Source organism: Musa acuminata, chromosome BXJ3-5, assembly GCF_036884655.1.
Source record: "Musa acuminata AAA Group cultivar baxijiao chromosome BXJ3-5, Cavendish_Baxijiao_AAA, whole genome shotgun sequence".
NCBI classification, from domain to species: Eukaryota; Viridiplantae; Streptophyta; class Magnoliopsida; order Zingiberales; family Musaceae; genus Musa; species Musa acuminata.
The window spans coordinates 14,096,367-14,113,856 of NC_088353.1; positions in this window are offsets into that span (position 1 = coordinate 14,096,367).

The following is a 17,490-nucleotide window of genomic DNA, read 5'->3' on the forward strand; positions in this document are numbered from 1 at the left end:
CTTGTAACGAAGGTGTTGACTTAACCGAGCATCATGGTTGGTCGAGTCCCTCGAGACCATGGTGATTCGGAGGCCGAACAGGACGGGAATCACAAGGAGTTGTGATCGGCAAGAGTTGCCTACCTTTTAGACTTAATGTGATTGGTCGAGTCCCTCGAGGTTACACTAAGACACTGATTGGATCCTGATCCCCACTAGAAGTCTGCCGGAGACTTCCGTTTCACGTGCTGAGGGTGTCGCGTGACTCGTTAGTAAAATAGTGGGAGCATATTAAGATAGAAGTCCATATCTTAATAGTTTATTTCTTGCAAAATCTGCATGTTATTCATTTCTGCTGCATCTTTATTTTTAGAAAAATGTCGCTTTCAAATCCCTTACGTGGCATACTTAATGTCAACCGCCTCACTGGTCCAAATTATACAGATTGGCACCGTAACTTGAGAATTGTTCTTACGGTAGAGAAAATCGTGTACGTCCTTGATACAATGATGCCTGCGCCCGAAGAAGGGGCAAGCGAGGATGAGATCACTCGCTACGTGAAGTACATTGATGACTCCACTCTTGCTCAGTGCTATATGTTGGGCTCTATGACTCCTGAGTTACAGAGACAACATGAAAAGATGGATGCCAGTTCCATTCTCCTACATGTCCGTAAATTGTTTGAGGAACAGGGAAGGACTCAACGATATGAGATATCTAAGAGCCTCTTCCACGCTAGGATGACTAAGGGGACACCGGTTCAGAACCATGTCCTAAAGATGATTGAGTGGATAGAGAAACTCACAGGTCTAGGAATGGTCCTAGAGGATAACTTATGTGTAGACATTGTGCTTCAGTCCCTACCAGATTCCTTTTCATAATTCATAATAAATTTTAATATGAACAAGCTTAATGTGACTCTCCTAGAGCTCCTCAATATGTTGAGGGAGGTAGAGAATACTATTAAGAAAGAGATGCCAGTTCCCTACATTGATGAGACCAGAAAGAAAGAAGCTTGGAGAAGCTTCAGGTACATTCATGATCAATCTCTAATTGTCAGATTTTTGTGATAGTGCATTGGTATTGGATACCAGTATTGCTTATCACATTTACAATTTATTATAAATTCTAGCAAAGCCGAGGGGAGATTGGTGAGAGGAATATTGCATAAATGTTTGTTTATGCTAGACACTACTCCACATATCATGAATGTAAGTGTCTAAGAGGAAACGAGATGAGGTGAACAGTGCATACCTATGGCATTGTAGGCTAGGTCACATCCATGAGGGAATGATTCAAAAGTTGCTAAATGAACGATATCTAGATCCATTTGACTATGTGTCATATGCAACTTGCGAGCCTTGCCTTCGTGGAAAACTAACCAACTCTCCATTTAGTGGAACTGGAGAGAGAGCCACTGAGCTGTTGGAACTCATACATAGTGATGTATGTGGACTAATGTCAACTCATGCCATTGGTGGATACTCCTACTTCATTACTTTTACCGATTATTTCTCAAGGAATGGATATGTGTACTTAATGAAGTACAAGTCCGAGGCTTTTGAGAAATTTAGAGAGTATAAGAATGAGGTGGAAAACCAGACTGGAAAGAGTATCAAAACTCTTCGATCAGATCGAAGAGGTGAGTACTTAAGTACAGAGTTTACTTAGTTCCTCAACGACCATGGGATATTATCCTAATGGACACCTCCTTATACACCTCAGCTCAATGGTGTCTCTAGAAGGAGGAATCGTACGCTGTTAGATATGGTACGGTCCATGATGAGTTTCGCTGACCTACCCATCTTATTCTATGGATATGCTCTAGAGACCGCAGCTTACCTTCTAAACAAAATTCCAACTAAGTAGGTAGTGTCTGCACCATATGAGATATGGATAGGGAAGAAGCCTGATCTTAAGGTTGTTAAGATTTGGGGCTGCCATGCCCACGTTAAAAGACAACCCCGATAAGTTAGAACCAAGGACAAAGCGATGCAAATTTGTGGGATACCCCAAGGAAACTTATGGGTACTATTTCTATCATCTCGAGGAACAAAAGGTCTTTATAGCTAAGAGAGCAGTGTTCCTTGAGAAAGAACACATTCTTGGCGGAGATAGTGGGAGAATGATAGAGTTGAGCGAGGTTAGAGAACCAAGCTCAAGCACCACTCTACAGCCCGAGTCTATTCAGGTACCTAATACACAAGTTTCAACTTTACGTAGGTCAGATAGAGTATCCCATCCTCTTGAGAGAAATGTGGGACATATTTGAGGAGTGGACGTTAAGGATATTGATCCTCAGACCTACGAGGAGGTTATTATGAGTATAGACTCCAGGAAGTGGCAAGAAGCCATGAATTCTGAGATGGATTCTATGTACTCCAACAAGGTTTGGAACCTAGTTGATGCGCCCGAAGGTATTGTACCCATCGGTTGCAAGTGGATCTTTAAGAAAAAGATCGGAGTAGATGGAAAGGTAAAGACCTATAAAGCAAGGCTAGTGGATAAGGGGTATCGTCAAAGGCAAGGTGTTGATTACAACGAAACCTTCTCACCGGTAACAATGCTAAATTTCATCAGAATTCTATTAGCTATTGCAGCACACTATGATTATGAGATCTAGCATATGGATGTGAAAACTACATTCCTCAATGAGAACCTCGAGGAGGAGGTGTATATGATGCAACCTGAGGGATTCGTGTCCAAGAACTGCCCAGATAAGGTATGTAGGTTGCTTAGATCCATTTATGGACTAAAGCAAGTTTCCCGAAGTTGGAACATAAGATTTGATGAGGCAATCAGATCTTATGACTTCGTTAAGAACGAAGATGAGCCTTGTGTGTATAGGAAGGTAAGTGGGAGCGCTATCACCTTTTTGGTGTTATATATGGATGACATCCTGATCATTGGGAATGACGTAGGAATACTACCCATAGTAAAGGCTTGGTTATCTAGACACTTCTCCATGAAGGACTTAGGGGAAGCATCTTATATCTTGGGGATTAGAATCTATAGAGATAGATCCAAGATGATGCTTGGCTTGTCCTAGTCTAGGTACATAGAAACCATTGTCAAATGGTTTGGCATAGAAAATTCTAAGAGAGGTCTCATACCGATGAGACATGGGATATCGCTGTTGAATCTCGGATTTTGATGATGAAGTCAATTGTCATTTGTTATCTAATCTATATGTTGAGATAAGTGTGCAGGATTAACTACGATGAGATTAAGACAAGCAGCAGGAGTTGCGCCGGAGTCAAGATCAGGATCACGTTGGGAGTTCGAGAGTTCGACGGAAGTTCGGACGGTCGTCGGAGGTTCAGAGAGAACAGATCCGAGAAGTCCAGAAGCTTGCCAAGCGAAGCTCGTCGGAACTCGCCAAGTGGATCGTCGCAAAGTCCAGGAGTATGCCGGATGTCCGCAGAAGGATCACCGAAGGTTATCGGTTGATCGACGGAAGTTGGCCGGAAACTCGCCGGAAGAAGCGATTGACGCATCGGAGCAAGCTGCAGAAGTTGTCTTAGAGATAATCGTAGTTAGCACGATGATTAAGCAGGAAGATGGGAGGTGATCCCATTAGCTTAATCTTGGGGCAATTGGGCCCCTGAAAAGATTCAAAGTGGGTCGAATGGAGTGAACCATTCGGACCCTGATTGCACCAGGAGGTGCAACCGCCCCAGCCAGGAGGTGCAACCGCCTGGGCTGAGGGGCTGGGAGGTGCAACCGCCCCAGCCAGGAGGTGCAACCGCCTGGGCTGAGGGGCTGGGAGGTGCAACCGCCCCAGCCAGGAGGTGCAACCGCCAGGGCTGCACGGCTGGGAGGTGCAACCGCTCCAGCCAAGAGGTTGCACCGCCAGAGCTCAAGTTCCGAGCTCTGCCAGGCGATGCAACCACCAAGCTCAGTCTTCGAGCTTTGGCAGAGTGGTGCATCAGCCTGAGCTCAGTCTCGAGCTTTGCCAGGTGATGAATTCACCAAGCTCGGTCTTCGAGCTATGGCAGAATGGTGCATCAGCTTGAGCTCAGTTTGGAGCTCTGCCAAGTGATGCAACCACCAAGCTCAGATTTCGAGCTCTGCCAGGTGATGCAACCACCAAGCTCAGTCTTCGAGCTCTGCCAGGTGATGCAACCATCGAGCTCAGTCTTCGAGCTCTGGCAGAGAAGAAGCAATCGGCAGAGCTCAGTCTTCGAGCTCTGCCAGGCGGTGCCACCTCTCCAGTCGAGAGGTGCAATCGCCTGATCCCAGAAATTCTGGGATTGGATCGATTTGATCGATTTGAGCTCGAATTTTGAATTGGGTTGGGGCCTATAAATACCCCACCCATTCAGCACTGAAAAGATACAGACACATACCAAAATTGTGATCTTTTCTGTGATTCTAAAGAGCTCAAACGTGTTGTAAAGCCTTGAGTCTCCTCCTTCTGTTCTTCAAGTTTTCAACTGTAAAGTGAGGAGAGAAAGGTCTGTAAAGGTTGTCTCCTAAGCCTGTCAAAAGGAGAGAAACTGTAAGAGGGAAGTTTGGCCTTCGCCCATTGAAGGAAGGCAGCTAGTTGACGTCGGCAACCTCATCGGTAGAGGAAGCCAAAAGTGGAGTAGGTCAAGGCTGACCGAACCACTATAAATCTCTGGTTTGCGTTTAATTTCGAGCACTTTATCATTACTGCAAACCTCCCTCATCACTACTGCTCTCTGCGCTTTCACGAACAAGTTCTAAGTGCTGTTCTTCCAAATCTGGATTCAGACGTAAACTCGTATTTTCGTACATTACAGTTTACGTTTACGTTTGATTCTGCAGAACTGTTTTCTGCGCTTTTACGAACGAGCTTCCTTGCAGTTTACGCTTGCATTTTAATCCTATTAATAACTGCAATCTGTCCTCTACGATTTTACGAACGAGTTTCAACATTTAGACGTAAAACTGCATTCGGACGTAAATCGGCTTTCTTCGCTCAATCATCAGATTTCAGTTTACGTTTACGTCTTGATTTCAACTGCATACTGCCTTCTGCGAATATACAAACGAGTTTCAAAGTTTAGACGTAAATCTGCGTTTAGACGTAAAACTGCGTTTAGACGTAAATCTGCGTTTAGACGTAAAACTACGTTTAGACGTAAAACTGCGTTTAGACGTAAAACTGCGTTTAGACGCAATCTGCGCTTAGACGCAAACTGCACTTAGATACAAACTGAGAATTTGCTTTTGCATCATAATCGTTTTTGAACGAACGCAGCTTTTTGTTTTTAAATTATTATAAGATTTCCGCTGCACTAATTCACCCCCCCCCCTCTTAGTGCTCTTGATCCTAACAATTGGTATCAGAGCTCGGTTAACTCTCTAAAGGATTAAAACCCAAGAGAGATGGCATACGCCGGAAACCAAGAGGGGCATTCGATTACACGTCCACCCATGTTCAGTGGAACGGACTACACTTACTGGAAGACCCGAATGAGGATCTTTCTTATTTCTATGGATTTTGAACTATGGAACCTTGTTGAAAATGGATTTTCAAAATCTTCTCTTCCAATGATCGATTGGAACGATTTGGAGAAGAAGGCTTTCGCTCTTAATGCAAAGGCTATGAATGCCTTATTTTGCGCACTAGATAAAAACGAATTTAATCGTGTTTCAACTTGCGAAACTGCTTTTGATATTTGGCACACACTTGAAGTGACCCACGAGGGCACAAGTAGAGTGAAAGAGTCAAAAATCAATTTGTTGCTACATTCTTTTGAACTTTTTCGAATGAAACCGAGTGAAACCATTGGCGACATGTTTACCCGTTTCACGGATGTCGTCAACGGTTTAAAAGGTCTCGGAAAGAGCTTTTCGGATTTTGAGCTTGTTAATAAGATACTAAGATCCCTTCCTAAGAGTTGGGATCCTAAAGTCACCGCCATTCAAGAGGCAAAAGATCTGCAAAATTTTCCTCTTGAAGAACTAATCGGGTCATTAATGACCTACGAAATGACATGCAAAGCTCATGAAGAGCAAGAAGACATCCTTCCAAAGAACAGGAAGGATATGGCACTTAAAACTTCTGAATGCCACTTGAGAGAAAACTCAAGTGATGAGGACTGTGATGATGACTTGGCACTTTTGACAAGAAAGTTTAAAAAATTCTTCAAAAGAAACAAGTTTAAAAACGATGTGAAAAATAAACTTGAACCTAAGAAGGACCAAGTAATCTGCTATGAATGTAAAAAGCCGGGACATTACAAAAGTGATTGTCCCCAAGTCAAGAAAAGAACAACAAAGAAGAAGGCGCTCCAAGCAACATGGGATGATTCGAGCGCATCCGAGGAAGAAGAATCCAACACCGAGCAAGTTGCTCATTACGCATTTATGGCCATCGAAGAGGAGGTAACGGATTTATTAGATGCTGATTTATCTTTCGATGAATTATTAAATGCCTTCCATGATTTATTTGATGAATGCAAAGTTATAAATAGAAAATACAAGTTGCTAAAAAAGGTACATGATAATCTTACTTGTGAGTTTGATAAGTTAAAAGTCGAACATCATGATAGTTTAAACTCATGTATCAAATGTCATGATTTAGAAACTATACAAAAAGAAAACTTGCTGCTTAAAAGCACCTTGAAGAAATTCGAGGTTGGTAGCAAGTCATTAAACATGATCCTTACAAACAAGGGTCATGCTCCCAAAAGAAGTGGGATTGGATTTGTGAGGAGTCCTCACCAAAATCCAACTACCTTTGTAAAAGGCCCCATCTTACACGTTCAACACCAAACCAAGTGCAACTTTTGTTGCAAATCTGGACACAAGACACATTGTTGTCCATTCAAGAAAATAAGTCCAAACAAATTAATTTGGGTTCCTAAAGGAACCATGATAAACTCTATGCAACATGATAGAAAATATAGATCTGTTTATGAGGCACCCAAAAGCAAATGGGTTCCTAAAGATCATTCGTTCCTATAAAAACATTAAAAGTCTAGGCCGGAGCAAGAAATAATGTTCTGCTCCTTAACTCTCAATGATCATAAACCAAGAATCAAAAAGGAACTCGCAACACTTAAGTAACAAGTGGAAGCTATGAAATCACAAATACGATACAATTTGAAACTTATGATTCACATACCCCCCTGATCTTCAAAAACCTGTTCATCTACGAATTAATTCTTGTAGAAGCTAAACATGTCATGATCTTAAAAGGGACACCAAACAAACATTCGTATGCACGTTAAAAGATCTATCTTACAAAGAGCTTCTTCCTTAAATAAAAACTCATACGAATTCATGTAAATCGATTGCTCTGAAACTCTCCTCAAGGCAAAGGCTCCCTAAATCAAAACATCCTAAAATGCTCACCTGCTACAGGCGGTGGCACCTCTCCAGCTGGCGGTTGCACCTCCAGCCTTCACGGGTTGCCAGAGGTTGCACCGCTCCAGCCAGAGGTGCAACCGCCAGCAGCTCTGCCCCCTTAAAATCACGCTAGGGCCGGCTAAGGAACCGACCCCAACTCACCCCCATTTCCTCCTCTACTCTTCCAAGACTCCTCCATTCCCACTTCACTCCTCTAAGCCTTCCAAATACCTCCCATTTCGGAGCAAAACATCAAGAATCCTTCCTTCTCTTGAAGATTTCACAAAGGTATTCTCTAAGAAGCTCTTAAATTCTGTTTTGTTCTTCATCTACTTTAGCTCATCATCATCCCTTTAAAACAGCAGTAGTAATGGGATCTAGAAGATCCTCAAGGGACAAGGGAAAGAGGAGAGTAGTAGAAGAGTTTGATCTCTCTCTTTTTGATTCCAAAAACCATGCTGAAAAATTTCTCTCCTTCGAACTAAGAAACATCAATAAAGGAAAATATGTAGATCTGAATGAACTAAGAGATGTAGAGACTATCCATTGGTTTGCAAACCTAAATCTACTTCCCATTTTGCAGATCAACGAACCCATTTATCCTAGACTAGTTAGATTGTTTTATAACAATATGCAAAAAGATGATGAAGAAAGGATATCAACCTATCTATTAGGACAACACATTTCAATCACTGATAAATTCATTTGTGATATAATAGGTATTCCCATGAAAAGCATAGGACTTTACTTTAAAGGATCATGGGATGAAAATACTATTGGAACATCTTACGTTGACGCCTTAGGAACAATCCTTGCCAATCCTAACGTAGAATCTATTCCTAAAAGTTGTGAACATCTAATGCCCTTTAACACTAAGATACTTCATCATATCATGACTAGTATAATTCTTCCTAAGCAATACCATCATGATGAAGTGAGTCAATTGGAATTAGGAATTATGTACCTAATTATGAAAGAACGTGACATTTGTCTTGGCTATCTGATCCAACAAAACATGTTGGAATTATCTACGAAAGATATGATGCTCCCATATGGTGGAATTATTACTAGAATAATGAAAGCTTACGACATTCAAATACCACCAGAAGAAGAAGTAATGAAATCAGATAGATACAGCATAATAAACAAAAATCTACTTCACCGACTGAGATGTCACTATAGAAACGGTAACTGGGTTAGAATGCCTAGAAGAACTGATCCCCCTCAGCTTGAACCTGAACAAGAGCCAGAAACCCCAGTCTTTAGAAGTACCCACTCTCCTCCGATCTGTCCCTTTGAGGAAACATATCCGGTTGAGCAAACTCACACATCATCCATCGAAGATATCGGGATTCGGATGGACCGATTTGAGCAACGACAAGAACGGCTTGAACGTCGACAAGATCAAATCCTAACCGAGCTACAACAAATCCATCAACAATTTGACTCTTTATTTAGGCACTTTAATCTTCCACCTCATGAATAAGCTTGTATAAACAACTGATGTTTTTGATATGACATGTTGTAAACTCCTTATGTTATTCATGAAGGACTTTGTCTTTATGGTTACCTGATATGCTGTACATATGTTACCCTGATATGGTTATCTTTATCTATGAAAGCATATTTGCAAACATCTCTTGTTGTTTATCTCTCTTTTTTACTGAAACTACAAAGGTTTAAAAGCCTATGCCTTGAAAATATGAAGCAACATACCAATGTAAGTTGATAAGTTAGCAGTATGACAGTGATATGGTAGCTATTGCTAATATGTTTGCTATCATGCCATGTATCAAACAAAAATTTGCATCATACGAGCTGATATCTTACCATGTGATGCAATGCTACACTTGCTGAAATAAAAATCCTGCTATGCAATATGATATAATGCTGCACTTAAAATAATTGTGTTACTACATCAAAATTATTCGAATACTATTACATGCCTTGACAACGCTTGATCATATAACATGTTGCAAATTATGTGACAAATATTTTTAACCAAATGCATGTAAGAAGTTCATTTTTCAGGATGTATGCTAAAAATGGGATGTTCCTGTACACTCTTATTAAAACTCCTTGGAAAATGACTTTCCTCCGTCAAGCAAAAACAATACAGTGATATATGTGTCATGACTTCTTTTATATGCTTAATAATGCTATCATGCTTTTTGTTGATGACAAAGGGGGAGAAAAATATGAATTGATAAACACTATGTCATAGCTGAACTGCCATAATCATATCTATGTCATAGTTGCAAATACTTGAGTGATGCTATAAACAATATTATGCCATCCTTGCATCACCAAGAGATATGTGAACATACACTATGTCATAGCTGAACTGCCATAATCATATCTATGTCATAGTTGCAAATACTTGAGTGATGCTATAAACAATGTTATGCCATCCTTGCATCACCAAGAGATATGTGAACATGTACTATAGTTTGCATCATATCTTAATTTGATATTGTAAAGAAAATGCAAACTTACTAGAAAATCTCAAATGTAAGCATCATGTAAAAAGTCCTTCGTTGCTTTATATGATTACATGATGAATGGTTACAAACATTATCATACAAACTTGTTGATGTATGTCATGCCTTGACATAATTCTTGAAGAGATACATCATGATAGGCATCATGATGGAAGCATTGATAAGTTTAACTGATCTAACCTATCAATGCGTCACTTGAATTCTTAGGTCTTGAATTCAAGGTTGACTTATCTCAACTATGGCATATAGATAGGGGGAGTTAAGGATAACTCCTTTATCAATTGATTGTCATCATCAAAAAGGGGGAGATTGTTGAATCTCGGATTTTGATGATGAAGTCAATTGTCATTTGTTATCTAATCTATATGTTGAGATAAGTGTGCAGGATTAACTACGATGAGATTAAGACAAGCAGCAGGAGTTGCGCCGGAGTCAAGATCAGGATCACGTTGGGAGTTCGAGAGTTCGACGGAAGTTCGGACGGTCGTCGGAGGTTCAGAGAGAACAGATCCGAGAAGTCCAGAAGCTTGCCAAGCGAAGCTCGTCGGAACTCGCCAAGTGGATCGTCGCAAAGTCCAGGAGTATGCCGGATGTCCGCAGAAGGATCACCGAAGGTTATCGGTTGATCGACGGAAGTTGGCCGGAAACTCGCCGGAAGAAGCGATTGACGCATCGGAGCAAGCTGCAGAAGTTGTCTTAGAGATAATCGTAGTTAGCACGATGATTAAGCAGGAAGATGGGAGGTGATCCCATTAGCTTAATCTTGGGGCAATTGGGCCCCTGAAAAGATTCAAAGTGGGTCGAATGGAGTGAACCATTCGGACCCTGATTGCACCAGGAGGTGCAACCGCCCCAGCCAGGAGGTGCAACCGCCTGGGCTGAGGGGCTGGGAGGTGCAACCGCCCCAGCCAGGAGGTGCAACCGCCAGGGCTGCACGGCTGGGAGGTGCAACCGCTCCAGCCAAGAGGTTGCACCGCCAGAGCTCAAGTTCCGAGCTCTGCCAGGCGATGCAACCACCAAGCTCAGTCTTCGAGCTTTGGCAGAGTGGTGCATCAGCCTGAGCTCAGTCTCGAGCTTTGCCAGGTGATGAATTCACCAAGCTCGGTCTTCGAGCTATGGCAGAATGGTGCATCAGCTTGAGCTCAGTTTGGAGCTCTGCCAAGTGATGCAACCACCAAGCTCAGATTTCGAGCTCTGCCAGGTGATGCAACCACCAAGCTCAGTCTTCGAGCTCTGCCAGGTGATGCAACCATCGAGCTCAGTCTTCGAGCTCTGGTAGAGAAGAAGCAATCGGCAGAGCTCAGTCTTCGAGCTCTGCCAGGCGGTGCCACCTCTCCAGTCGAGAGGTGCAACCGCCTGATCCCAGAAATTCTGGGATTGGATCGATTTGATCGATTTGAGCTCGAATTTTGAATTGGGTTGGGGCCTATAAATACCCCACCCATTCAGCACTGAAAAGATACAGACACATACCAAAATTGTGATCTTTTCTGTGATTCTAAAGAGCTCAAACGTGTTGTAAAGCCTTGAGTCTCCTCCTTCTGTTCTTCAAGTTTTCAACTGTAAAGTGAGGAGAGAAAGGTCTGTAAAGGTTGTCTCCTAAGCCTGTCAAAAGGAGAGAAACTGTAAGAGGGAAGTTTGGCCTTCGCCCATTGAAGGAAGGCAGCTAGTTGACGTCGGCAACCTCATCGGTAGAGGAAGCCAAAAGTGGAGTAGGTCAAGGCTGACCGAACCACTATAAATCTCTGGTTTGCGTTTAATTTCGAGCACTTTATCATTACTGCAAACCTCCCTCATCACTACTGCTCTCTGCGCTTTCACGAACAAGTTCTAAGTGCTGTTCTTCCAAATCTGGATTCAGACGTAAACTCGTATTTTCGTACATTACAGTTTACGTTTACGTTTGATTCTGCAGAACTGTTTTCTGCGCTTTTACGAACGAGCTTCCTTGCAGTTTACGCTTGCATTTTAATCCTATTAATAACTGCAATCTGTCCTCTACGATTTTACGAACGAGTTTCAACATTTAGACGTAAAACTGCATTCGGACGTAAATCGGCTTTCTTCGCTCAATCATCAGATTTCAGTTTACGTTTACGTCTTGATTTCAACTGCATACTGCCTTCTGCGAATATACAAACGAGTTTCAAAGTTTAGACGTAAATCTGCGTTTAGACGTAAAACTGCGTTTAGACGTAAATCTGCGTTTAGACGTAAAACTACGTTTAGACGTAAAACTGCGTTTAGACGTAAAACTGCGTTTAGACGCAATCTGCGCTTAGACGCAAACTGCACTTAGATACAAACTGAGAATTTGCTTTTGCATCATAATCGTTTTTGAACGAACGCAGCTTTTTGTTTTTAAATTATTATAAGATTTCCGCTGCACTAATTCACCCCCCCCCCTCTTAGTGCTCTTGATCCTAACAATCGCTTTCTATAAGTATTTCCCCAAAGACTCCAGAAGAAAGGGCGAACATGGATATAATACCTTATGCATCAGCAACAGGGTCTATCATGTATGTCATGCTATGTACTAGGCCTGATATAACACATGCTCTGAGTGTCACGAGAAGGTTTCAAGCGGATCCAGGCTTGGAGCACTAGAAAGCAGTAAAGTGTATCCTTAAGTACTTGAGAAGGACTAAGGACCTTTTACTAGTATATGGAGGTAGTAGACTTAAGGTTGAAGGCTACACAGACTTAAGTTTTCAGCTTGATGTCGATGATAGCAAGGCGAATTTAGGGTATGTGTACACCTTGAATGGAGGAGCAATGTGCTGGAAGAGTTCCAAGCAAGAAACTTCTGCTGACTCACCTACAGAGGCGGACTACATTGCTGCATTAGATGTAGCAAAGGAGGGAGTCTGGTTGAAAAAGTTCATCATAGATTTAGGAGTCGTGCCGGATAGCAAGAAGCTGACTTCCTTATATTGTGACAACTATAGGGCGATTACTCAAATAAGGGAACCCGGGTCTTATCAGAAGTGTTCTGAGGAGGTTCTAGCTTATCAAAGAGATCATAAACTAAGGAGATGTTGTAGTGGAAAGTGTTGCATCCGAAGATAACATTGCAGATCCACTAACAAAGTTGTTGTCTTAGATTGTCTTTGAGCGTCATAGGGGTCTGATGGGGATCAGACACATAGGTGATTGGCTTTAGGTCAAATGCGAGATTGCTAATCATAGGTGCCCAACAAGCCAATCACGCGAGTGATGGCACGTGTGACTTGATACATAATCTTTTTGCTTATTATATTTTGGCATATATCACTTTATCACTATTGCATATATGCATATATATATATTGTGATGTCCTTGGATTTGTGCAATGGGAATCAGATCGTGATGAGATCACGATAATGAGATCGATTCACCTTTAAACACATATCTTAAGTAATCCCGGTCATAGGTTACTCGAGAGGGACATCGTGATAACCGAACAGATTGGTGTGTTGTATACCCGTCCATATGATGGAGGCAGCTAGTCTCATAGCTGCTCATGTAGGGACACTAGGGATACAGTATAGGTGCTCATTGGAGAATGAGTTCACTGATTGATCCATTTACGGAATGCTGGATGGTTGATGATGCCTTATTGTCCGACAGCGATTCCGTAGTCCTAGTGGTGTATCTGGTCCTTAGACTTGAGACACTAAGGATGTCCTATATAAGTGCTCCACTCTTTGATACCAGACTTATAGGTTTGGCTGTCCCAAATCTAGTACAGTTAGTCAATGGGAGTGGTAGTCAACCTTACGAGGGCTATTGAGTGTCGATAGAGGATTATCCGCTCTCGGCGTCATGAGAGGAATATCCAATGTGTTCTTGCTCAGTCAAATCCCTGGCCAGGGTCATTCGGGTTGAGAGAGAAAGAGTTCTCCGGGAGAATCCGATTAGAGCGAGACTCGAGTAGAAACCGTATGGGTCTGACAGCACCATGCTCGATATACGATCTCTGGGATATTAGATGGATGAGGGACTATAGGTACACGGTAACTGAGGACAGACAGGTCCAATGGATTGGATTCCCCTGTATCGTTTGGGGGCTACGGCGTAGTGGCCTAGTACGTCCGTAGTCGATGAGTCGAGTGAATTATTACAGAGATAATAATTCATTGAGTTAGAAGGAGTTTTGATAGGTTTGACTCACGACTAGCTCGATATTGGGCCTAGAGGGTCACACACATATGTTAGGCATTGCGATGAGTAGAGGTTCGGATATGAGATATCCGATGGAGCCCTTGTCTTATTGGATATCCAATAAGCCCCTGAATTATTGGATCCCATGGATGAGATCCAATAAAAGCCCATGAGAGATTATTGGATAGAGATCCACTAATCTAAAAGGCTTGGGTTATTGGATGTAGATCCAATACCCACTAGGCGAGGATCCATTAGGGTTTGATAGGGGACCTCTATAAATAGGAGGGATTCAGAGCCTCATAGGCTAGAGCCTCATAGGGGACCTCTTATTCTCCTCCTCCTCACCACCTCAGAGCAGGCCTGGAGTTTTGAGGAGCGTCGTCGTAGCATTGCTGTGTGGATCACCGCTAGAGAGGAGGACGCTTGACCTCCTTCACCCTCTCCTAAGAATCTACAAGGAAACAAGGATATACGATCTCCCTAGGTAACACAATCTACTCTATATGCAGTTTTATGTTTCGCGGATTTTGTGCACCAATCTTCGCACAACGATGAACATCTCTTTGGGAATCGGGGATTTTGTTTTCTTGTTCTTGCGCTGCGCATGTGATGTTGCCCCCAAGATTTCCCAACACTAAGAGGGGGGGGTGAATTAATGCAGCGGTAAAAATTACCTCGGTTCAAAACTTCGTTGCGATTAAATTCGTTTCCGACGAAAAATCATTTCGTAAAGGTATTAACTTTGAAAGAGTACGAAAGAGCATAATGGATGTAAAGCAAGTAAAGTGGTTTGCAATAAAGTAAATTGCACAAGAGAAACGTAAACTAGATTTTTATAGTGGTTCGGTCGTTGTGATCTACATCCACTTCACTGATTCCTCTTCCGTCGAGGCCATCGGCATCCACTATTGGTCTTCTTTCAATGGGCGAAGACCAACTACTCTTTTACACCCCTCTTCTCCTTTTCACAGGTTTAGGAGACAACTTTTATAACCCTCTTTTACAAGGTATCCCTCTCATACCTCCTTTAGAACTCTCTCTAAGCTTTGGGAGGAGGGAACTCAACTTTCTAAGGTTTATAACTTTAGAATCACAAGGTTTTTCTCAATATTTCTTGCTAATACATGTATGAATAGATGGGGTATTTATAGGCCCCAAATGGATTCAAATTTGGAGCCCAAAATTTAAACTCCCAAAATTTCAGGGTATGAGCGGTACCACCGCTTGCGGCCTGACACTGGGTGGTACCATCGCCCAGACAGTCTTAGAGACTGAGTTTGGGTAGAACCACTGCCTAGATTGGCGATACCACTGCCTGACAGTCTCGGAGACTGTGCCACGACGGTTTCACTTGTTTGGTCATTGTTTTGACCTTTCACTTGGCCCAACACAGCCCAAACTTAGCCCAACTATCCCCTAATTGGGTTAGCCTAATTCTAATTCCTATTATATGCTAACTACAAATTTTAAGACATTTACTAAGCTAAACAAAATATGTAAGTCTAGGTTTCTTCCGGTGAGCTTCCGGCGAACTTTCGACGATCTCTCGGAAATGTTCCAGCGGACTCCCGGCAATCTCCTGGACTTCATGATGATCTTCTTGGCAAGTTCCGATGAGCTTCTTTGGCAAGCTTTGGGACTTCTCGGTCAATTCCGACAGAACTTCCGATGAACGTTCAAACTTCCGATGAACTCTCGAACTCCCAATGAAATCACGTTCTTGACTCTGGGACTTCATTTTGCTTTATTCCTTACTATTGTAGTTAATCCTGCATATGTAAAAACACATTTCGATCTAAACAATTATTTCTAAGCATGAATCATGTTGTCCGGCATGTCATTGATCTATCGACGCTTCATCCGATTCTTCGACGCATCATCCTCTCATGTGGTATATTTCCTAATCGGCCAGTTGTCCTCTGCAACTCTGATATCCTTGGGACAATTTATGCTCTTCTTAGCTCGATGCCCGAATCCAAGGCCTAAAGCATTCTGTCGATACGTCATCTGATCCTCCGGCTAGATATTCAATCTTTTGATATGTTCCACCGGCCCAACATGATTCTTCCTACTTTAATTGTCTCATCTTGATCGAAGCATCCTGCGTCACTCAAAATGCAAATCAATTTATAAATACTTATTAATTGGTTTCATCATCAAAATATGAGATTCAACACTCCCAAGTGCTTTGGACGGTGGTACCACCGATAGTTAATGCTGTCAGGGGGTGGTACCACCCTATTAAGCGATGGTACCACCAGAGCTCATTCTCTAAGCTCTATCAAGCAGTTATACTGCCCAGACTAGGTGATGATACCACCCAGCGTCAGTCAGCAGGCGGTAGTACCGCCCAATAATGGCAGTGGTACTGCTAGTACCCCAAAATCCGAGGATGTGACACTTTTTAGCTCCAATTCTGTAACCATTGGGGCCTATAAATATCCCACCCTTTTTTGCATGAAAGGGAACAAAAATGTGAACAAAATCTTGAGTTCTTGGGGTGTTAAAAGTGTTGTAAAAGTGCAAGTCCTCCTACCTTTCTAAGTGTTGAGATTATTCAAGAGAGGTATGAGGCTTGTAAAGGTTATCTCCTAAACCTGTGAAAAGGAGAAAGCACTGTAAAGAGGTGGTTGGTCTTCTCTATTGAAGAAAGACCATTAGTGGATGCCGGTAATCTCAATGGAGGATGAATCAGAAGTGGATGTAAGTCACAATGATCAAACCACTATAAATTCTAGTGTGCTCATTTCCAAAATCTTTAAACATGATTATTGCCAATAAGATTCATGTTCATCGAAAATAAGGAATTGGCTTTGTAAGTAGCAACACTGAACAAAAGCCAATCACATTTTTTTAAGGACCCACATTAATTGTTTCCCTTGAAAACAAATATCATTTTTGTGGTAGACATAGTCACTTTGCATATAAATGTTCATTTAAAAGATACGGCTCATATAAATTGGTTTGGGTTGCTAAAGGAACCATGAATGTCTTAATGCCAAAAATTAAAATAGGTAGATCCAATCATTAGGAACCTAAAGCTAAATGGGTATCTAGAACAAACCCACCCTTCTAGTAGAAATATCTATAATCGAAAGCTAAGAGCAAAAATAAAATTTTGATAGTGGATGCTCAAGGCTTATGATAGGAGAACCAACACACTTCACAAAGCTCATTAGCCGAAACAAAATAATTTTAAAAATACTCTATGTTTAAATCATGTTTGATAATTTAATGATTTAATTATGTATGATGATTTGAAGTAATGATGATTTTTATGATTTATGATTTATTGATCTTGGTGACTCTTGTGATAAATCTTATTTTTTGGTTTTAAATAATGATGCATGTTTCTATTTGGCATAAAAGACAAAGACATACTTGTATGAAATAAATCTCATAAATTGAAACACATAAGAAGGGAATGTATTTTTCTTAAAATTTTCTCTATCTCTATCTTATTGATTTTTCAATAAGAGATTAATAAATCTATTTATGTCATTTTGAATCTCTTAAAAGTGATTTTGATGATTTGATAAAT